Consider the following 9,193-nt stretch of genomic DNA (forward strand, 5'->3'; position numbering starts at 1 on the left):
AGCGGTTGTAGGCAGGTATATTGATCATGAAATCAGAATCATCTTGTCTTGAATTATTAATTCATTCATTCATTTATGTCACTTGTTTAATTTATTTAATATGTAAAAAAAAAAAAAAGGGCCCCAAGCAGCCGCTTAGTTCGCTTATGCCTCGGGCCGGCTCTGGTCCCATCCCCCGGAGGAGCGCCCGTTCATCTGTCTGTGCTGAGTCTCAGTCTCACTGTAAACAGTAAGTTACACAGAGGCTGCACTCTGGCTTATTTCAGAGGGATGAAGCCCAAACAGAAACAGATTTTCTTGTGATCGACTTTAATTAACGGCTTAACAGTGTTTATTTTACTGCGTTGCTTTACGGATATTTAAAAAATACCGCTTTGCAACTTGAACCAGCCAAGAAGTAGGAGAGAAACACAAACAGCGCTTCAGGGATGTTCGTCTTTTTGTGGTGACAAACAGATAAGGGAAATACAGCTTTTTTCCCGGAGTAACGGATTACTTGAATTGCAAAAGTAGCGCGTTACGTAACTCGTTACAACAAAAAAGTAATCTCGCATGGACTACTTTGTGTTACTTCAATCTACCATATTCACACAGCAGCCATTTTCCTCTGACGCCATGATCAGGGTCAAACGCTAAGATGCTGTTATATTGTCACATGGCTGTGTTTCATGTTCGTAAATCATATATACTGTACGTATAGAGGAATCTGACTAATTATTATTTACTGCTTTTCAACTGATCAGCAATGAAAAGACTAGAGACAGTCAAGTGAATATCTGTAGGGACACGTGAGCACATCCTCGCTAACATCACAGTTACAGAAAACAAAAGTCGCACTTGTAACATTTGAATAAATATCTTGTAAGTCTTCAGCTTCATTTTCCACACCTTCTGCTTCTTCTTCACTTTGAGCTTCATTTTCCTCACATTCTGCTTCTTCTTCACTTTCAGCTTCATTTTCCACACCTTCTGCTTCTTCTTCATTTTGAGCTTCATTTTCCACACCTTCTGCTTCTTCTTCACTTTCAGCTTCATTTTCCACACCTTCTGCTTCTTCTTCATTTTGAGCTTCATTTTCCTCACATTCTGCCTAATCTTCCTCACCTTTTGAATCTTTTCAACAGCTTTCAGCAGTTCATTTCACATTTCTGCATTTTCAACAGTGTTTTGCATTTTCAGCAGCGTTAAGCAATTGCTTTTCAGCCTTCAGCTCTCAGCATTCCCACGCATTTTCTGCAAGGAAATCCAATTTGTCTAGTTATAGACAAAAATCACAAGCAGTGCCCAGCTAGTGACACGTTTTACATAAACCAGCAGTGGTTGGTCTGTCAGAGAGGGGAGGAGCTAAGAGGCTGCACTTCCGGTTTCTGTAAGCATTGCGAGTAAACAGTAATCTACTATGGCTGAACAAACAGGGAAAAGATGGATGACTACAGATACAACTTCAACAAGAAGTGAAAATCCAAAGAAGAAGAAAATATGATATATGATTATGATAGGAAAATCAAGAATTGGGAAGTGTGCTCCTGTAATTCTGATTATCACCATTGAGTGGCGCTCAAGAGCACGAAAAAATTGAAATATTCGAGACTGTAACTTTAAGAAAGGAACGGCCGGCAGCACCACACAACTGGGCTAAAACAAACAGCTTCCTACAGTCTCCTCTGCTGACATGACATTACTAGCTAATGTTTTTAGCTCGTTAAAGGTAATCTTAGGCCCCGTGTCCACATAGCACCTTTTTTCAATTGTTCCCAATGAGGACAGAGCATATGCAGCCGCCTAGAGAAACAGCGCTGCACCCAGTGTCTTTTTTTAGAGCGCTCTGCCTTTTTTGTGCGGCCGCTCCGAGCGCTTCGAGTTGAACATCTCTGAACTTCTCAGAAAGGCGCCAATGTCGTCACCGCAGCTTTTTTCAGGCAACCAATCAGATGGGGTGCCACTTGTCACCCTGGTTACCAACAAACATGGAGGAGCAACCTTTTCTGTCTACCCGGAGCTGTACGATACGACAAACAAACAGTATCACAAAAGAGACTGAAAAGCCCATTTGTGGGAGCAGACAGCCGGACACTAAATGTTGCTGGTACTTGTTGTGCTTTTACCGGCCTACGCGTTGTTAGCTTGTTGTTAGCTGTGTAAGTTAAACTTATTGTTGTCATAGAAACAAAACCAGCGCGCAGCGTTTCTTCTCTCACCACATAAGCGCTTCATCCCAGCGCTCCCGGCTAATGTTAGCATTCAACCAATTCCCAGCTAGCAGGTAATGTTAGCTAGGAAGTGCTTAAATAGGCTACTTATGTTAGCTGTAAGAGTTGCTAATGGTTATCTAATATGTGGGAAAGGACTGAATTATCAAAGATGGTTCAGTTGAATTTCTGCAAGTGTTTATTTTTTTGCTCACAGAAAACCAATGGAAAATCCCGACCCATAAAATGTCCAGGCTGGAGTCACCATCGACTGAACTGGACGCTTCAAGCGGCGCTCTCACCCCGCTGACGAGTCTCTCCTGGAACTGGTTTGAAACATCTTGCTGTCCTCAGAGTGTTCAGAACTTTTAGACAAAGTTGTCCTACAAAGGACTTCAACATGTGTTTGACTCCTGTAAACGGTAGCAAGGTAGTTCAGAAAAATAGCTTTAAATGTCCCTGTTACAAAACCCACACATGCAGTTCCTGTTCTTGGAAAGGGGGATAATATGATTCATATAATAATAATAATAATAATAACCAATATAATGTAACGTTCACTAAGATCATTTAGAGATGTAGTTTGGGCCCAAAGCAGCAGCTTAAACCGGGTTTCTGTTTCACTTTGTTTTCACATGATTTTTACATTATTGTAGTTTGGGCCTTTTTTAGGCCACCAATCTGCTGTTTTTATCAGGTTTATAACATATACAGGCCTACTTGTAACATTTCAACATACATGTAACACCTTTTAAGTTGAACTAGTTTAGTACAGTTAACCAGACCTTCAAGTGAGAAGCAGTTTAATTGAGTTAACCAGACCGTCAAGTTAGAGTTAGCTCAGTTCAGTTAACCTGACCGTCAACAGTGAAGCAGTTAGCTGCCAAACTTCATCAGGTTTAACTTTACCAACGATCACAAAGATGTTTCGACTCTTTTGTGGAAAGGTGTGTTTTCTAGATCCATCCAAATAGACATCGTCTTTCATGTCTCCACTGTTAATATGACATTTATAGTATTTAGTAGAAACCTTGTGTGAAGCCAGTTTAAATCCACTGTGTAGAAACATTAAATATTAAACATTTTCATCTTTTCTGTTTTCTGTACAGAATTCAGTTCCTGTTGTAAGTGTGGTGGCGGAGAGCAGACCAATCGAAAGCTCTCAGAGGAGGTAAGTACATATATCCTAACAGTGTATTTCACTTCATGGACCTGGTTATAGTTTCCTTGTTAAGTTTGATGAATGATTTTATACAAACACATGAGAGATTTCCATGTTTGTGTCCAAGGTCAGGGAACACAGAGCTTAGTCCGGGCCCTTTGAGTAGCACAGCTGTAGACCTGAGACTGGACAGCTGACCTGGACATGTCTCCTGTCAGATATATTTCAGTTGTCAGCTGATATTTGAAAACAAGCAATTTGCCTTGTATTTTGAAAAACAATTTTTGGTGGAGGATCATAAATGTTTTATGTATAATTATATGTATATGTGTATAAATATATATATATGTATGTAAGTGTTGTATGAATGTCTGTATGTGTGTATGTATGTATATATTTAATGTTTGCATGACTCCAAACCCAACCCACGTTATGTCTCTTTATTACCAGTGTCACTCAACATGACGCTCCAGCTGCCACAACCAACAAGGAACCAAAGACAGCTTGGTGGCATCGACTCTTCGGACGACCTTTGGTATGTTTGATGAAGGTTCAAGCCTTCATATTAAGCAGACTTTTGTTTGTACGAACTCTACTTGGACCTTTATTTTGTAAATGTCTACAGAAGTATTTGAGACAGGTGATTCTGAATCCCGAGCTTTTGTTTTCAGAGTCGACAAAACAAACAAAACAACAAAACCACCAACAAACAAACAACCGACAACCAAACCACCAAGAAAAAGCCCAACAAGCCTTGGTGGTTCAGCAAGGTATGTATTTTGGCATAAAGTCAAGAACTTAACACAAACTAGATAATTATTAGTTGATTCATGTGTCTGTACATTAGTCAAACAAAGTATGTCTTTGCTCCAACAGAAAAGATGTCGGGTGGCACCATTGGAGGAGGAACAGTGCCAGAGGAAGCAGTGCTGGACCGCTCCTCACCAAGACGAGGTGGTGGAGCTCAAACCACCGACAGAAGAAGAGCTCTGCCAGAAGGAGAAGCGCCTGCCCACCCATCACCAGGACGAGGTGGAGAAGAAACAGCAGGAGGAAACCAGAGAAGATCCAACTGTTCTCAGAATTGACGTCAGTGAAGGCCCCTCCACCATCGTCACCAAGCTCTGCAGGAAGGAGCGATTCAAGTGTCTTGGGTAAGTACATCTACACATGCAGGAAGCACAAATTCATCCATTCAAAGTTTTAAAAAGTTGTTTTTTATTAAAGAATTATCATATTGATGCGTTTTATTTCTCCTTTTGGTATTTCAGGTTCCCCAACCCAATAATAATAATAATAAGACTTTATTAAGGACACAACGTGTGGTCCATAGCACTAAAAAAAAAATATTAGAAGAATACAAGACACAACTGCTACATGAACTCCTGCCTGCAGAGCCTCCTGACACTGGAGGACTTCATCAGCACCATCACTCGTCAGGAGCAGTTTTGGGGTTCTGTGCCAGATGCAGAACTCCTCAGGTACAGCACCTATCAGATGCAATCACGACATTTATTCCTCAAGTTGTATCATGATTTCCAAACTTTAATGCAAAGACAATGCCTCTAAACCTTTTTCCGATCTTTGCAGGTCATTGATGGAAATCAAAAAGGCGCACTTCTCGACGGACTCCCGCCAAAAACTCCAGCTCCTCACTGCCTTCAAGAGTGTAGTCTCCAGCTACACTCCAGAGTTCAGTGATCACAAACAGAAAGTAAGTAAAGTGGTTTCATGCTTTGTTGTTTCACCACTTCCTCATAGAGTCATCTCTTCTCAAACTCCTCTGTGTTATTTTCATTGTGTATCTGCAGGACGCGCACGAGGTCCTGAGCGCTGTGTTTGAGCACATGAGGACTTTGGGCCCACTGCTGCACAAGAGGGCCAGCAGCATGGGACAAAGCTTCATGTGTCCCATTGAACATCACATGGTGTTCAAGATGAAGAACACCAGGGGTCCGTTTCACAAAGCAGGTTCAACAAACTCTGAGTCTAACAATGAACTCTGAGTTGATCTACTCTGAGGTAGGAAACTCTGAGTTTTCGGTTCCAGAACAGCTGATCAGAGTTAGTTCAATCAACTCTGAGTAGGTTCAGCCGGAGTTAAGTGCGTGCACGCTGACTGTAAAAAGCCAGCATTAATGGAGCCCCGACACCACGATTCACCATGGCAACGGTACACAAAAAGAGGTCCTCCTACGTCACACCAGTGGAGCTCGAAATCCTCACGCGGACGTTCAGCGAATACGAGCATGTTTTTAGAAAAATAAAGTAACACGGCTGCAGCTGCAAAAGAGAGAGAAGCGGCGTGGGAAGAAACTGCTGCTCGAGTAAATGCGGAAGTTTGAACCGGTCTATTTATTTAATACTTAATCACGACCAGAAGCTAAAATGTATATTAATTTAGGAGCAATCCAGCAGGAGAAAAAACATACATGGAAGCACTTCAATCATATTTTCAATATTAAACAGATTAAATATCATTCAGTGGCTGTTTTAATGTGCATCAGCTTTATCCCTAACATGATGCTGACTTCACATACATTATAATTCATGTTGATTAAACTGAATGTGTTAGTTAAAAAAAAAAAAATCCAATAACTTAAGGTGTCTTATTTGAGTGCTCTCGGCAGTGGTGGTGGAAAATCTAAAAATGATGACTTTGACACAGATTTGTCTTTTGATTTTTTTATCATAATTATAAAAGACTTCTGCAAAGGGATCAGAGCAGCACAGAGACGCAACGTTTCTTCTTTTAGTTCGGTAACCGCTTAAACACACGCGTGAGACGGGCTGAATGAATGAGGAAGTCGAATTGATAGAATATAACAGAATATAAGAGAATATAAAACCGAATCGGTTTTATATTCTAGAGGGAGGAGACGGAGCGAAACTCTGAGTTTCCTGAAGAAAACCTGCTCACGACCAGGTTAGGTTCATAGAGTCTGTTTCTACGGTAACTGACCGAGAGCTTAAGTTACCTCCCTTTGTGAAACAGGCTAGAGTTACCCCTCTTTCTCTGGTTTGAGTTACCTCCCTTTGTGAAACGGAAAACTCAGAGTTTCCCTCATTTCAGGGTTAACAGACTCAGAGTTTTCAATAAACCTGCTTTGTGAAACGGACCCCTGGACCTGCAGAAGGTATGACAACACAGTTTCACCCATAATACTAAGTCTGAAGAGACTCCAATTCAGACTATGATATGAATGCACACTAGACTCTTCTATTGTCTGTACACTGCGTTATTTTTATTTTTAACTTAACTTTATACTGTAAGCTTTTGCACTCACTAATATCCTGCACATCTGAACAGTTTGTAATCACACCTGTTGTACATATGTTGTATTATACGTATAGTTTTTTTATATATATAAGTCTTTTACTTCTTTTTATTCTAGTTCTGTTAATTGTCACCAAAACAAATTCCTTGTCTGTGTCAGCCTACTTGGCGATAAACCTGATTCTGAAATGATATGAAGGAGGGGAAATATTTACACTGATGACAAATGCCTGACATCGAATCACTTTGACAGTAATTTAAATTAATTGTGGTGAAATGCTTCATTCAATTAGATCATCACATAGAATTGTTGAGGTGAATCTTCTATAGTAGAACTTGTTGTAACCTGTATTATAAGTGTATTGTCTTTTGAATGTGCAGCTGTGGAGCAGGATCCAGAAGACAGGAAGAATTCACCAACCTGTCCCTCGACCTGGTCCCTGGATGTGAGACGGTGGACCAGATGCTCGAGAACTACCTGAAGGTATGAAACATGTCCATGTGTATAATTGTTTGGTTTGTGTAAATGCAGCATCAAATTAAAACATGTTCTTTGCTGTTTTGCAGGAGACTGATTTGGAGTACCGATGCCAGTGTGGTTCCACCGTTTCAGGCCAGCAGTCCTCTTTCGAAACCTTTCCAAGGTGTGCAACATCACATCCATCACAAATCCTGTGCAAATGATGATACCTGTTAACCCAGTGGTGTCAAACTTGGCTCCACTCTTCCTGCGTTTGACCTCATTTTAACCAAGTTTTGCCACTTTTCTTTCTGTGTATCTACAGAGTGCTGGTCTTACACCTGAAACGCTTCAGGTTCACGCCATCATACAAGCTGAAGAAGGTCTGTGATCCCATCCACCTGAACAGCGAACTGGTGGTTTCATCAAACCAGGTAAGTAAAAACTAAATGATGTGACTACAAACAATATAATCAGACTATTGCCTTTAGAAGTCACTGTGTGGACTGGGTGTACTAACTCTCATTTTTGCTTTACCTTTTCAGGATGGTTGCTGCTACAGCCTGGTCAGCGTGATCAATCACTTGGGCTCCAAACCAGGATCTGGTAAGATAATCCATCCATGTCTTCTATATCACACCAAATATCAGACAAATTGTTTTTCTGTCACAACATCCTATTTAGTCATTGTTTTGTTTTTACTTTATATGGACTGAATCACTGTTAGCATCCACTAAGTCTTAAGACAGCCTATCTAACCATTTTTCTTCACCTGTAGGACACTACATGTGTGACGGCGTGGACCCAGGCGGGAAAATGGAAGACCCAACCGACTGCTGGTTCACCTACGACGATGCAAGGGTCAGAAAAACCAGCTTGTCCTTTATCACGAAACTTCGACAAAAAAGTGCCTACATCCTGTTCTACAAAAGACTGGTGAGATAAAAACACCATCACATGTGCACTGAAGGGAAACATTTTTTGCGAAGGGTAGGGTAGATGGGAAGACCGTTTAGGAGAACAATACTCTAACACCTGTATGTGTTGTGTTGATATTCACAGGACTCGGCATCGTTGCAACTTTGGATGACAGCAGGAGGGACGGAGGAGGAACTTATCCAGCGAAGGGACGTTCATACACGGGACGATGGACAAACACTACCTATGATGGTAAATGCTAAGTGGTAAATGGACTGTACTTATATCGGGCTTTCCACCACTCAGAGCTGCTTTTACACTACATGTCACATTCACCCATTCACACACTCATTCACACACTGATGGCAGAGGCTTAAGTGGCTTAAGTGTCAGTCTATGCCCATTCATCCTCGATGGCTATGCCACCGGGAGCAATTTGAGGTCTTGCCCAAGGACACTTCGACATGTGACTGTAGCAGTCAGGGATCGAACCCCCAACAATCTGACTGAGAGACGACCAACTCTACCACTGAGCAACAGCCGCCCCAAGACGACTAGACAATTGACAAAGACTACACAAACTAGACGACTGACGAAAACTACACACAGTAGACGACACGCAGTAGACGACTGACAAAAAATAGACGACTGATGAAAACTACACACATTAGACGACTGACGAAAAACTACACACAGTAGAGGACTGACAAAAATGACACATCGTAGACGACTGACAGAAAATACACACAAACGGCAGTTTAATTGTCTTCAGAATGAGCAATGCCCAACACAACAAACAAAAAGCCGCTCACTTCGCCCTAACCGTGCCTCACAGAAAACAAAAGGGAAAACAAAACAACAAGTTGCTTTTATGAACTCCTAAAGTAAAAACATGAGAAAAAGGGAACAAACAAAAAGGGCTTCTCACTCCGACATTAACAGCTTAAAAAAACTATTTTTCAGTGACCAGCTACCAAATGTTCACAGGCTTCAGCAAATCTTAATCCATCAAAAACACAACCTAGTATACAGGAAGTAATGCTGGCAGTTGAGAGTGGAAAGGAGAAGAGGACTGAGCAGGCTGCAGTCAGCTGGGATTTAAAAGCTGGGACTCCACTGGTTGTCCAATCGAGTAGCAGCAGCCTCCATCAGCAGCAGCCTCCATCAGCAGCAGTCTCTTGACCAAT

This window comes from Semicossyphus pulcher, unplaced genomic scaffold (genome assembly GCF_022749685.1).
Source record: "Semicossyphus pulcher isolate SPU_LCO1_2020_fin unplaced genomic scaffold, fSemPul1.0.p SCAF_3, whole genome shotgun sequence".
Lineage (NCBI taxonomy): Eukaryota > Metazoa > Chordata > Actinopteri > Labriformes > Labridae > Semicossyphus > Semicossyphus pulcher.